Raw genomic sequence first — 14568 nt, 5'->3', positions numbered from 1 at the left:
AACAGAAATACTTGTAACCCTCGAAGACTTAGCTAACCACAGCACACTCTACAGCTCACACACCCCACTCAAGGAACTCAAATTCTCCTTCTCCCTATCGGGATGCCCACTGATACGGTGAAGCACAACCAGCTCCCGGGCCCACCCACTCCTGCCCCCGCCCCCGCATTTGGGGCCAATGACCGTCGTTCTTGGAGGCTAGGCCTCCCCTGATAGGTCTACAGGGCCTGCCGCTCTCAAGATGGGGCCCTCCCTCCTTCTCCGCCCTTCCCCTCCCTTTCTCTTTCTCTCCCTTCCCCAAGCTGGAGGGGCCGGAGCATCAGGGGGAGTAGCCAAGCCGGGAGAGCAGCCGCGGCGTAGTTGCAGTTGCGCCATCTGTCAGGAGCGGGGCTGGGAGGAGGGGGAGGAGGAGGAGGAGGAGGAGGAGGAAGAGGAGGAGGAGAGGGAGAAGGAGGAGGGGGTGGAGGAGAAGGAGGAGAAGGAGGAGGAAGAAGAGGAGGAGGAGAAGGAGGAAAAGAAGAAGGAGGAGGAAGAGGAGGAGGAGGAGGAGGGATTGCTGTGCAGAGGAGCAACCCGAGATTCGCCCGCCGCGCGAGGAGAGAGGAGGCCACGGCCCCTTAGAGCCCCCTCCTTCCCTTGTCAGCCGGGGCGGCGCTGCGCTTAGCTCCCGACACCCACCCCAGGGTGGTGGGGGTGGTTTGCGGAGCTCCCGCACAAAAGCCGCCGCCTCCCTGAGCTGCTGCTGGTACCCGGAGGGAGCCGGCCGCCCAGGGCTGGGGGGAGACCCTGGCGCTGTCCTCCTTTTGCTTCTCCTTCTCCTCCTGCGCCCGCCCCCTCGGAAGGGTCCCCTGCCTGCCTCCCTGGGAGCCCGCAGAGGAGGAGCCGGAGCCGGAGCAGCCACCGCCACCACCGCACAGGGAGGGCGGGGAGAAGACCATGTGAATGGGGCTCGGAGCCTCAGGTAAGCGGGGCGGGGGAGGCAGCTGGAGAGGGGTGGGGGTGGGTGGGTGGAGGAGAGGATGCTGCTGCTGCTGCTGCAGCAGCTGTTGGCACCCGGGGTTAGGTTATCCCTCCTCCTTCTCCTCCTCCTCTACTGGACCCCCCGCATCTCCTCCCGTCGGGGTCGGGCGCTGCGCTGCTGCTCCCGCAGTCTGCGGCTGCTGATCACTAGCGCGCTCGTGGCAGCTCCCGAGCATTATCCTTATCCTGACTCTTATTAATAAGCGCAAACAGCCGCGCGGCATGGGTTTTCCTGCAGCCGCCTTAGCGCGGCAGACAAGTCATCAGGGAAAACGGAGCCGGCAGGGTCCCCCCCGCCCCGCCCCCCAGCTCCTTTCCTTTGCTTCCTTCCTTCACCCCCACCCTGGGAAGGACTGGACTGAAGCCGGGGATGGGCTCTGGAGGGAGAAGTGGGTTCCGCCCCTGCCTTCCTTGTGGAGCCCCCCACCCCCACCCCGGGGGACCCTGGCGGTGTGTGTTGTTATAATGACAGGGATGATGTAATCATTTAATAATTGATGATTCCCAGTAAGCCGGGGCTTGGCCCCATGCTGCTCCCCCCCCCCCCCTTTAGCCTAGTCCTCCACCTCTCCATCCTCTTGCAGTCCCTGTAGCTGACGCTTTCCCATCCCCATCCTCCTGCCGGTTTCCATCACCTCCCAAAGCTACTTCCCCCATCTTCCCCTCCACTCTTCTTTCCCTTCCCCCAATTTCCCCTTCCCTTTCCCCATCTTCCGCCTCTCTGCTCCTCTCAGGATTCTTTCTCCTCCCTCCTCAGCCTCACCCTCATACCCCTCTCCACCTTCCCCCCTCAGCCCCCCTGCGTTTCCTCTCTACTTCCCCAGATAGATCATTTGCTGTTTTTTGTCTCCTCCTTTCTCTTATCTCTAAGCCCACAGGCTGAGGGTAGTGAGCCAGAAAGAGGCAACTAAGACTCCTCACAGGGCGTTTATTTGCTGTGACTAACTGCAAAAAAAGGAGGGGGGGCATAATAAAAGTATCCTCCCTCTTCTTTCCCTCAAATAAATCTCACAGCCTCTGTGTGTGTGTGTGTGTGTGTGTGTGTGTGTGTGTTACACACAAAGGGTCCTTTCAGTTCCTAGAGAAGAGACACAAAGTACCCAAGGATGGTGGGGTTTCCTGCTTGTTTCTGTTCCCTGGGGCTTTTCCCTTTCTCTTTCCAGATGAGGCAGTATATGTTCTTCTCTCACATCCCCTTTCCTGCCACATTTGGGGGAAAGATAAAGGGCACCAAATGCCAGTTTATGAGTGCCAGCATTTACCGGTGTCCCAGGAACTGTAGGTGATTTGGAACTGGACCATTTCTCATGTTTTGTTGTTGTTGTGATGGTGTATGTGTATGTTTAAACATACACATACACCATCACCTTTAAAGGTTTCAGCAGCTTAGAGAAGTTGCCTTTCTGTATTAGATGGCTTCTTTCCCGACTCCTTCGTTTTGTTGGGAGGGTGCTAGGGGCCTAGAGTTAGGGCTCTGTTGGTGTGTGAAGCAGGAGTAGTTTACTTATGAATCAGAGAATAAAATTAATGGATTGATCCATTTCTTAGTGATAGGGGAGAGAACTGAGGGAAAGAGAATTGAACCTCCCAAAAGACTTTATTTCTTTCCAAGTCAAGTATAAGCAGAGTCTTTTGTTATAGAATTTTCAAAAAATTTTCTCAGTAGATATTGGTGTAGCTTTGTATTTAAGTGCTCAGAGCCATTGTGAAGGCAACTGGAGATTAACAAGATCTGTGCTTCTGGAAATACTTCTGGGAACCTTGTCCCTTTCCTGCCTCTGTCTAGCCTTTTTTACTCCCACATCCTTCTTCCTACTACTTGTATATTTTCTACTCATTGTGTTTTAATCATTTCACCCCTAGATCCTGCCCCTTATGTCCCCAGTATTCAGGTCAAGATTGTTGGGTTCAGAAACTCAAAAGGAAGTGGTTTTGTTAAATATCTAAGACTTTAGGGGAAGATCAGCTGCAGACTATAGAAGTTTCTATGTAGTCTTCTGTCAGAACTTTAAACCATCTCTCATGACACACCCTTTAGGAAAGGAGTTTTATTCTGGGTCTGTGAACCGTTTTTTAAAAAAAGTATTTTGATAACTAATTCAATTTAATTGACTTTCTTTGTAACCCAATGTGTTTTAATAACATTTAATAACATTCTGAGAAAGAAAGGGTCCATGGGCTGCCAAAGGGAAGTTCATTATAGAAAAGGTGAAGAATCTCACTGTGTGTGTGTGTGTGTGTGTGTGTGTGTTCCTGCTCTAGGAGGAATGTTTATGTAGAGTTGGGTGCTCACTTTCTTGTGCGTTTTATGCCAAGTTTATAATGGCTAAACTTGAATATTAAGAGCCTGGTCCCAAACCAATACAAATGTGGGGCAATGTCTCCCAAGATAATTCTTAAAGAATACCTTTTTTATAAAAGCTTTGTTAGACTTGAGATCCTATCCGTGTGTATTTGAATTTTAGAAGGCTTTCATTGTGAGAACTTTTTATTTGGAAAAAGTAATGTGGTTAATGGGGTTACTTCTGAAAACAAAGGATGGTTTGTTTCTAGCCTCTAGAAGGGCAGTCAGTGTGCATTAAGCTTCAACTCTGTTGTCTAACCAAAAGTGGCTTCATGGACAAAGTTGAATTTGAACAAAACCCCCATACTTTGGATTCTGAAGCTGCTCATCATAGCGTTTCTGCTACTCTCCTTGAACATTTCTAGGCTCTTATGACTTCTCCAAGTTAACTCTTTCTTTACACATTCAAAATCCTTCAATTCTTATTTAACAATAAGCTCATATAATATAGGAATTTGTCTCCACCTTCTCCCCACCTTCTTTTCACAGCAAGGTAATTGGCTCATTCTATTTTTACTCTTAGATGAATTTCTCTCAGCATATTCTTTTGTGGACTCTTAGATCAGGGAAGGGAAACCTTACAGGCCATCTGATCCAGGCCACTTATTTTACAGATGAGGCAACTGAGGTCTTGAGGTGACATGGCTGAGGTCATACAGCTTTGTTAGTGACCAGGACCCAGGGGGCCCTTTATATTACGTGCTCCCTCCCTTATTTGGCTCTGAATGGCATCATATTTCAATTATTTTGTATAGTTTTGAGAAGAGAGCTTCCAGATGGGCTGCTAAGACATATTTCAGTGCTTCGAGGTCACAATGCTTTGAAAGCATGTCAGGACCGACAAGCAGATTGAAGTAGGATCAGTCAACATAAGGATAGGGCCTCTATTCAGTTCATGGTGCCAAATTATATTGGTTGGAGCCCTAGGGTAGTATGCTGTCAGTCTAGCAGCAGACATGGGGTGGGGAGGAGTACCTCCAATCGTTTTTTAGGCCAAAATTGATGATGAAGTCTATCTACCATCTGGTGAGGGCTGAAGTCAGAAAATATTCTCCTTCCTATTAGAAGGATTTTTTTTTTCCATTTTGAAGGATCTTAAAGTAATCACTCTACTCTTTTTCTACTTCAGTACTATTTTTCTCTAGTATTTAGTGATAACAAGACTGGTGGAGAGTTGTCTTACTAGTAGGAAGACCAAACAAAGTAGGTGCCAACAGTTGATTTCCTCATAGCACCCACAGGATCAAAAAGAGAAATAGTTTTGTATCCTGTTGGGGGTAATTTGATTAAAATAAAAACTGTTTAAATCCGTAGTCAGGTAGACGCTACTGAATTATATTTCCCACAAAAATACATGTCTGTTTTGATATAACCTTAATAGCTACTATAACCCAAAGACATAGTTTTCATTTTTAGAAACAATTTTACATTTTAAGGCAATGATCTATTTTGCTATTTTTAGTTGACCTGAAGAAACATCTTTATCTTCATTTTAAAAGTCTAATTTGGCTCCAGCCTACTCTTTGAGTCTTACTATATATGACTCCCCCTCAGATATTCCATATACCCTGGCCAAACTGCTATTTGCTGTCTCCAAAACTGCCCTTCCCCTACCCACTTCTTTCTCTAGCTGCACTTACTGATAGTGCATCTAACTTTCAAGACTCTGCTGAGGTGCTGCTGCCTCCTCAATGAAGTCTTCTCTGATCTCCCCTCTTCCCCCATCCTTCCTTATATCTCATCATATTATAGTAACATCATGTATATATCATATTCCAATTTTTATTATAGTCATCTATCTATTTACTTTATCTTTCGAAGCCACATTAGCTGCCAATCCCTACCCCCACCCCTGGAGGCTAAGGGCTTTGTTTTATTTACCTTCATATGTCTCCTAGCATGGTACACTGCACATATTAACTGTTAAATGTTTGTTGAACAAATTAGTTAATTAATAAATACACCTCTCTGTATAACTATGGTTTTATTTATATGGAAACTGAATTTTCTATAGGAGATAGGAGGGTCTTTGGATGATCCTTGTCCCAGGTCCCACAAGCCATTTGTGGCACTTATGTGACAAAGCAGAATTGCCTTGAACTTGAAGTAAGGATAATAATAAACAAAATACTTAACCCATTAAGAGCATATATAGGGGCAGCTAGGTGGCTCAGTGGATAGAGCACCTGCCCTGGATTCAGGAGGACCTGAGTTCAAACGCGGCCTCAGACACTTGACACTTACTAGCTGTGTGACCCTGGGCAAGTCACTTAACCCCAATTGCCTCACCAAAAAAAAAAAAAAGCATATATAAAGCATGCAGACATTGAGTACTAGCTAGTTCTTGAAACTAAAAGCATAGCAGCACTGGTTCTTACCTGGGCAGTGGGTTGTTTGTTTTGCTTAGCTCTAGTCTAATGTAACTTGACAAGTTTGCATTACTACCAATTCAATTCAGAAAAACATTTAGTAAGCTTGCGGTACATAGCATTTTGTTAGTTCTGCCTATTGGATATTTCAGACTGGATGTTTTGTGGGCATCTCACATGCATTAAAACATGTGCACATGTGTCTAAAACAAGAGTTCTTTCCAACTTTCCTTATTTTCCCAAGGGCATCAAGATGATTTGCAACTTTGATATCATCCTCAACTCCTCTCCCACTTACACCACTTAGTTGTCTGATTGTGTCATTTCTGTCACCACAACATATCGCACATGTTTGCCCTTCTGTCCTCTCACACAACCACTGACCTAGTTTAGGCCCAAATCACCTCTCTTCTAGACTATTGCAGTAGCCTCCTAATGAGCCCCATCCTGCCTTTATAGCCTTCTTACATGCTCTCCCTACCATATACTTTACAATCCTGCCCTGGCTTACTTCCTGTCTTCAGACATGAACCTCTGTCTCCCTTCTCCATGCCTTTGCACTGGCTGCCTCCCGAACCTGGAATGTGCTCCCTTTCTCTTCATCTCTTCCTCATGGAATGCCTGGCATCCTTTAAGACTCAGCCCACCTTCTGCATGAGGCCTTTCCTTGTTGCCCTAATTGTTAATGCCTTTCCAATATTACCTTGTATCTATTTGTCTCCCTTGGCTTTAGAACCTAGGGTCTTTGAGGACAAAGATTTATGTTTTATCCCCCTGGTCTGGACCATAGAAGACGCTTAAATTCTTCATGGATTGAGACATAAAAATTATGCAGGCTCCTCATCCTCAAGGAGATAATTAGTAAACATTACTGGAGATAGAAGAATTATTCCTTTTTTTTTTTTTTTTGGTGGGGCAATGAGGGTTAAGTAACTTGCCCAGGGTCACACAGCTAGTAAGTGTCAAGTGTCTGAGGTCAGATTTGAACTCAGGTCCTCCTGACTCCAGGGCCAGTGCTTTATCCACTGCGCCACCTAGCCGCCCCCTAGAAGAATTCTTAACCAGTCTTTTGGCCACCCACAGCACGAGTAGTATATTTAAGGTGCCATATTAATATTATGAATTGCCTTACATAATTTTAAAATCTTTTGCCAATTTATAGGCATCTCTTGAGAGTTTCTTCCGAGGTTTGTGGTCCCCTCTAAAGTAAGAACATATAATCTTTAAAAAGCAATAAGCAGAAGCTGAGAGATTAATGGAAACTATCAGAGTCCTTTAAGGACAAAAAGTTAAGAGAAGAGACATAAATGATGTAGGCAAGTGTGTCACTATTTAGTTCATCTTGTTCGAACAGTGGAGCTTGGGATGATGAGAGTGAGTATGGAGATAATGATCTTTTGTAAAAGGTGGGGAAGTAATTTCTGAGGTATGGTTGTGAATTGACATTTCTGGCAGGGGCAGGGGAAGGGGGCACTCTGGTTTTAAGAAATCCAGTCATCTTGAATTCTTGGAAATGGAAAACATGGTGGGGTTGGAGAGGCAAGTATTTATAAACAGTTTTAAAGAATAGTCAAGTGATAATTAGTATTAATTTTGTTTCAAGGTGAATTGATTGGGTTTGGCTTTTTGGATTCCTTATGAGAATGGAATCAATTCTGCAGATATAGTAAAAATATAAATTGTGCTTCTCTGCATCCTCTCTCCCCCAAAGAATTGTAGGTGGTTCTTATGTAAGAAGACAGTTTTCAGTTTCTTAGTGAATGAATTGGGTGGGGGGGAGGGATCATTAAGTTAGAGGTGCTAGTTTACTAAATCAGATCATTTTTAACAACCAGAATACATAAAAGCCTCAGTAATTCAATCTAAACAGTCTTGGGTGGTACATGGTACAAGGAGACTTTTGGGTTAAATGACACTGGACTTGATTAGAACAGAGTAATCCAGGAAAGATATAAATTGAATTGGATTTATGGCCTAATAAAAATGTGGGAAGAAAAGATAATGTCCGCTGCCTCATGAAACTTTAACAATGTTTGTATCTTACTACATCGTAATCTTTGGATGAGAGCTCTTTCCCGTTCACTTCACTGTCTAAGCTTCAGTTAGCTTGGGTTTTCATAGCATCATAGATCTTTGAGTGGAAGGGCCCTTAGAAATCATTTAGCTCTTCTGTCTCCCCACCCCCAGCTTTTATAGATGTGGAAACTCAGACCCAGTGAGGTTAATGATTTGTCCAAGGTCACGGAGGTATCAAGTAACTCACCTCAGTTTTGAATCTCACTCCCCCAACTTCAAAGCCAATTTCAGCATCCTGTCCTGTCTGCTCAAGACAGAGTACTGTTTGGTGCCTAGTTTGGGGGCTTTTGAAGCAGCAATCAGTATCCTATATTACCATGTAACCAGAAACAAAATGGGTGAAAATTATCATGTTATACCCAGTCAGTTACTGTGCTCTTTTACCACAGAGAGGGATAGAAAAAGGCGGCAAACATGTGGGAAATATTATTGTCTCTGTTCAGTACTAGGAAGTGATCATGGATTTCTTGTGCAGGCATTGAGGGGTGTGTCACTGCTTCCTGTTTTAGGAGAGAAGAGGGAGAGAGAAGTGAAAAAAAGGTTGGTTGCTGTAGGATGATAGATGCAGTGCTGAGAGGGATGGTGGAGGTGGTTCAGTCTTAACTTCTTCATTTTACACATTGGATGCACAGAGGTTCAGTCCAGAGTCACACAGTTAGTAAGAGTTTTAAAGTTCAAAAAAAAACTTTAATGAACAATCTCATTTTATAAAAACCCTGTGAGGTAGGTTCTATTATTATTTCCATTTTAGGGCTGAGGAAATTGAGGCTAGTGGGGGGTGGGGTTGGGGAGCAGAGTAAGTGACTTACCCAGGATCACACAGCTAGTAAATTCCTGAGTCAGGATTTTAACTGTGGTATCCCTGAATCTAAGACCAGGGCACTATCTACCAAGCCACCTAGCTCCACAACTGGAGATGGATCAGTTCCTCATAGAAGAGGACTGTGAAAGCTTTACCCATGCCCTCCTATACTGCACATTTGGACAGTGCCCCATCACCCTCTCCCTTGGCTAAAACACCATTTGTGAGTCCAGTGTTGCTCTGAGCTAGACACCCTTTCCAAGCATGCCACAAAGCTTCTACCCTTGTTAAGGGCAAGAGAATTTGTCAGACCACGTTATTCTGATGTCAGAGTAAAAGAAACCTCCATTCACCATAAGGAGGATGAAGCCTTAGGGTTGTCCACCTGTTCCGCCCAAGATGGAGAAAGGTTGATACTTTGACTACTTAAAGGACATTCTTTATCTGGCTTCACTGCCAAAGTTTTCAGCTTTGAGGTGAGGGGTTTGCAGCCATGTTTGCTGGACTCAAAGGAGCAAGAGGCAACTTCGAAAAGAAAAGAAATAAAGAGAAACCTAGTGCCTCTGGAACTGCAGCTGTCAATATCAGGTAGTAAAGCATTGGATTAAAAAAAACCCATCAATCAGCTGAGAGAAAGAGAGAGAGAGAGAGAGAGAGAGAGAGAGAGAGAGAGAGAGAGAGAGAGAGAGAGAGAGAGAGAGACAGAAGCCAAAGAAGGCTGAAGACCATAAATCCATCCTAGAAAGACCTCTTAACTTCTGTTTTAAAAGGTGTCTAAGTACCTTCCCCTTTTGAATTTGCTGGTGGGGTTTTATCTGATGAATTCAATCACTTTCATTTTCTTCGGAGCTTCCATCCTTGAGGTAGCCAGAAATAGCAAGCTTTCCATGATGCTGCATAAGAAATCTGTCTGCTTTACTGAAAAATAGGACTTTGGTAGCAAATAAAAATGAACCAGCTCTCCTTTACTTCTAAACCCAATCCTTCCTGCAGTCACCAGAAAATTTTACTGGATATGTAATCCTATGAAATCTTACCCAATTAGAATTCAATTGAAAAGGCAAACAATTACTGCCAATTTACTTTATACCACTTGAATATAGTATCTATTTTGGTGGCAATGTGCTACTAAAGGACTATGAAGTTATTGTTATTGTTTTTTAATTTATTTTAAATTTTGTTCCCAGAGAATTGGCTGAACAAACATTCATCCATTTGGTGAACATTTATTAGACCCCTACCATAAGCAAGATATTGTGTTAGGATATGTAGAGATCAACATCACAACATTTTCTGTTGTCTGACTGGATGAATAAATAACAGAGCAAAATTAGCCTTTCCAGTATTCCTGGAATTCAGGAATATAGGGGAACCTATGTCTGATTGTTGAAATCTTCCTGATTCTCCAAGGCTTAGCATAGATGTTCTCCTCTTCTATGCAGCCTTCCTTGATCTCTTCTAGTCAGAAGCAATTGTTCCTTCCTTTATTCACACTTCTTTGTCCTTGTATGTTACTTCTTACTGTGATATATCTATGGTATAGTGAAAAAAACATTTATTTGGGGTTAGAAGGTAGGAATATAAGTCCCAGGTCTACAACATTTAATGGCTGCGACTTTAGGCAACTTTTCTGAGCTTTCATTTCCATATCTGTAAAATGTAGATAGTAATATTTGATGGAAAGTGCATATTTTTAGGTACTACATGAATGATTTATTATCATGAAATTTTTTTAAAACTATGTATAAAAAGTATAGACCATTATTATTATCATTTTATATTTCTTTTCTCTCTTACTAGATTGCATACTCCTTGAGGACAGGGTATCACTTAGCACAGTGTTTGTCAGAGGCAGTATGGAAAGAACACTCACTGTAGTGGGAGTCCTCAGACCTTGATTTGAATCCTACCCCTGACAGTTAATAGCCCTGTTATCATGGGCAAGATACTTAACCTTTGTGAGTTGGTTTCCTCATCTCTAGAATAGGGATTTTCATAATGGCAAAGCTCATATCATAAGGTTGTGTGAGAAAAATGCTTTGTAAACCATAAAGGCTACCTAAATGTGAACTACTGTTAATTATATAATTACTACACAAAATAGTAACTTAATGTTGGAATAAAATTCACATCAATTTAATTCAGTGAAAGATAGGAAGCATATTATTCTCCACTGTGTTTTTTAGTATTTTGGCTCTCCTCCAAATACTCCAGTGAAACTGTGATCTCATCAATTTGGGTATTCCCTCCAGTGGTGCAGATTGCAGCCTATTTGTGCCTGCCCATATTGTGCAATTTTTGTCCATACAACTACGAAATGGGAGACACCCAAACTCTGGGGGACCTTCCTCATGTTCTTTTGATATTGTATGGATATCAGTGGAATATACGGGCTTAAAATCTGTCATCCTTCCTTTTTAAGACAATGTAGTACATTGGAAAGAATTCTAGATTTGGAGCTAGGTAGCCTGGGTTAAAATATTGGCTTTTCTGAACTTCCCTATTTCTGTTAAAGAGTACCATCCTCTCAATCTCATAGTCTCAGGCTAGCAACCTGGCTATCATCCTCTATTCCTCTCTCTTACCCCGCCCCCCATATTCAGTCTGTTGTCAAGGCCTATTTTATCTTCATAACAGCTCTCAGATACAACACACACACACACACGTACACATTGCCGCCATTTTGGTGTAGGTCTTCATCCCCTCTTGCCTGAACTACTGAAGTAACCTGGTTGACTTCCCTACCTCAAATCTTTCCCCACTTTAGTACATCCTCCACTCAGCTGTCAAATTAATCCTCGTAAAGCACTGGACTAACCATGTCCCCTCTTCATTCTCCCCATTCAGTAAATTCCAGTGGTTCCCTGTCACCCCAGGATCAAATATAAAATCTGTATTCAAAGCCTTTCATAAACTGACACCTTCCTACCTGTGTAGTCTTCTTAGACTTGTTTGTCTATACATACACTATGACCCAGTGATAACTAATCTCCTTGCTGTCACTCACAAAAGATACCCTGTCCACCAACTTCTTTGCATTTTCACTGGCTATCCCCCTATGCGTGGAATGCTCTCCCTCTTCTGGGAGAGAGATTCCCTCCTGGCTCCCCAGCTAAAATCCTACCTTCTATAAGAAGCCTTTCCCAATCCCTAATGCTTGTGTCTTTCCTTTGTTGATCATTTCTAATTTGTCCTGTATAAATGTTGTTCATACATAGTTATTTACATGTATTCCCCATTAGGCTTAGCTTAGCTGTTTCCTCCCCTTCTGTAAGCCTTCCTTGATTTCTTCTAGTCAGAAGCAATTGCTCCTTTCACATCTCTTATAGAACTCTGTTCACAGTCTTCTTTGTCCTTGTATTTTACCTATTATTATTATTATATAGTTATTGTTTGGTGAATAACACATTGATTTGGGGTCAGAAGGTAGGGTCCTATTTAGCACAGAGCTTGGTGAATAGTAGGCACTTGGTAAATAAATGCTTGTTGCCTGCCTGACTGCTACTTTGTAACCTTGGGCAAGTCACTTAATTTTTATGGGCCCTGGTTTTCTCATTTGTAAAATAGGGCTGAGGTGTTGTGTACTGTGCCTGTTTCAGGTCTGTTTTTGCTTCTTTGAGCCTATCTTTTTTTCCAGTCATACTCTTTTCTGAGGACATCCTTTCTATCATTATTCTTGTCCTCTATACGCTTTTCCATTGCCTTTTTGGGCAGCACTTAACTTCATTTCTTAAAAGACTAGACTCTTCCATAGTATCATGAGAAGAATACTGGTATTAAGAAAGGCCTTTGTTTTAGGGAGAAACTGGTGTGTGTTGGGGGTGGGGTAGGGAGGGGCTTAAAACTATCTCCCAAAGACAGTCAGGCCCTACTCTACACCTGCTCAATTCTGGTCCAAATTCATTGCTCACATGCAATGTTCAAGATACACACAGACACAGACAGACACACACACACAAACACACACAAATAATTGAACTCTAGAGCCCATCCAGCTGTATATCATAGTCTTTAACAATAGACATTCTTTTTCCACTTGGTTTTTCCTGTGTGGGTAGTTAGACTAGTTTCCTTTAAGTGATTAAAAACTCTGTTTAGATTAGAAGACTCTGCTGTGTTGTGGGGGCCCGGCATAATCAGCACCGTCATCCACAGTAAGGAATATTTTGAAAATATCTCTGTCTAGGCCAGAAGTTCTTAAGGTTTTTGTGTGGATCTTTGGACCCCTTTGGCAGTCTGGTGAAATACACGGACCCCTTCTCAGAATAATGTTTTTAAATGCATAAAATAAAATACATAGACCTACAAAGGAAACCAATTACATTGAAATAGTTATAAAAAAATTTTTTTTAACCAACTACACAGACCCCCAGTTAAGAATCCCTGATCTACATTTTTGTCTGTGTTAGGTGTTCTCCATGACAGTGGCAAGGTAAGCGTATGTTTCTCTCCTTTCTGTTTTCTTTAATACTAATAAACAGAAGGGCAGTGAATAAAGGTATGGCTTTTGTTTCATCTTAGAGAGAATCATGTATGATTTTTATGTGTATGTGGGAGACACCTTGCTGGGAGAGAACCTTTAAGGTGGTAACCTGCTCTTTTGAATCAAATGTCTGGTGGTTTGTTTTTGTTTTTGTTTTTTGTTGTTGTTGGGTTTTTTGTTTTTTGGTGAGGCAATTGGGGTTAAGTGACTTGCCCAGGGTCACACAGCTAGTAAGTGTCAAGTGCCTGAGGTCGGATTTGAACTCAGGTCCTCCTGAATTCAGGGCTGGTGCTCTATCCACTGTACCACCTAACTGCCCCTGTTTTGTTTTTTTTTTAATAACCAATAAATGATCAACAGAGTGGGATCTTGTGTTCTTTGCACCTTTCAGTCAGTTGGATTCAATTCAATCCAATACAGTAAATATTTATTAAGCATCTACTATGTGAGGATATTAATCGTCTACTACTGTGTGGTGCCATGGTGGATAGAGTGCCGGGCTGGAAGTCAGGAGGACTTATCTTTATTAGTTGAAATCTGGCCTGAGACACTTACTAGCTGAGTGATCCTTGGCAAGTCACTTTAACCCCATTAGTCTCAGTTTCCTCATTTGTAAAAATGAGCTGGAGGGGCAGCTAGGTGGTGCAGTGGATAGAGCACCGGCCCTGGAGTCAGGAGGACCTGAGTTCAAATCTGGCCTCAGACACTTAACACTTACTAGCTGTGTGACCCTGGGCAAGTCATTTAACCCCAAATGCCTCACTAAAAAAAAAAATGAGCTGAAGGAGGAAATGGCAAACCATGTTAGTATCTTTGCCAAGAAAACTCCAAATGAGGTCATGAAGAGTTGAACACAACTGAAACAATTGAACTGACATGTGCCAGGCACTGTGCTAACAGCTGGGGATACAAAAGGAACCAAAAGGCAGTCCCTACCCTCAAGGAGCTTACAGTCTAATGAGGGAGACAACATGTAAATAAATATATACAAAGCAAGCTATATACAGGATAAATAGGAAATAATTAAAAGAGAAACAGCACTTGGAATTAAGAGGAGTTAGGGAAAGCTTCCTGTATAAGGTGGGTAAAGATGTTGGTCTACTGTGAAATATCACTTGTAAAATCCTGCATCTTCTTTTGTAATATCCTCATTAAAAATACTCTCAATATGTGTTTAGATGATTCTAAGGGATATTTTGTGCGTATGGGTAAAGTTATCTGTGAGTTAGTACTTAATGATTTACACTGTCACCTTTTTGGGGTATTAATAAGTTCTGAGATTTCCCCCCCAAAAAAACTTCTGATATCTTTCCTTAGAGTCAATAAGCATTTATTAAATACCTACTATGTGTGAAGAACTGTTCTAGACACTGATGATAAAAGTATAAAAAAAAGCGACCATGTCTTCTCTCCAGGAGCATATTTGCCTCAGGGGAGGCATGCACATATTTAAGTATATATGCAATAAAGATAC

The 14568-nt window shown here is 42.7% G+C and overlaps 1 protein-coding gene across 3 annotated transcripts in view; it reads left to right on the top strand.

Annotated features, from left to right (window-relative positions):
• Positions 1-517: 517 nt before the first annotated feature.
• Positions 518-14568, top strand: part of FYN (FYN proto-oncogene, Src family tyrosine kinase) — a 313617-nt gene continuing 299566 nt past the window's right edge. For 2 of the 3 annotated variants that reach the window (XM_044002169.1, XM_044002170.1), the window contains exon 1: positions 527-961. The gene's annotated coding sequence lies outside the window, so the exon portion shown is untranslated. Of the gene's footprint in view, positions 962-14568 lie in introns of all 3 variants that reach the window. The other variant, XM_044002171.1, reaches the window with a different exon arrangement.

Source organism: Dromiciops gliroides, chromosome 4 (genome assembly GCF_019393635.1).
Source record: "Dromiciops gliroides isolate mDroGli1 chromosome 4, mDroGli1.pri, whole genome shotgun sequence".
Taxonomy (NCBI): Eukaryota; Metazoa; Chordata; class Mammalia; order Microbiotheria; family Microbiotheriidae; genus Dromiciops; species Dromiciops gliroides.
Note: the sequence above shows the minus strand (reverse complement) of the source record. Positions and strands in the feature narration are given on the sequence as shown.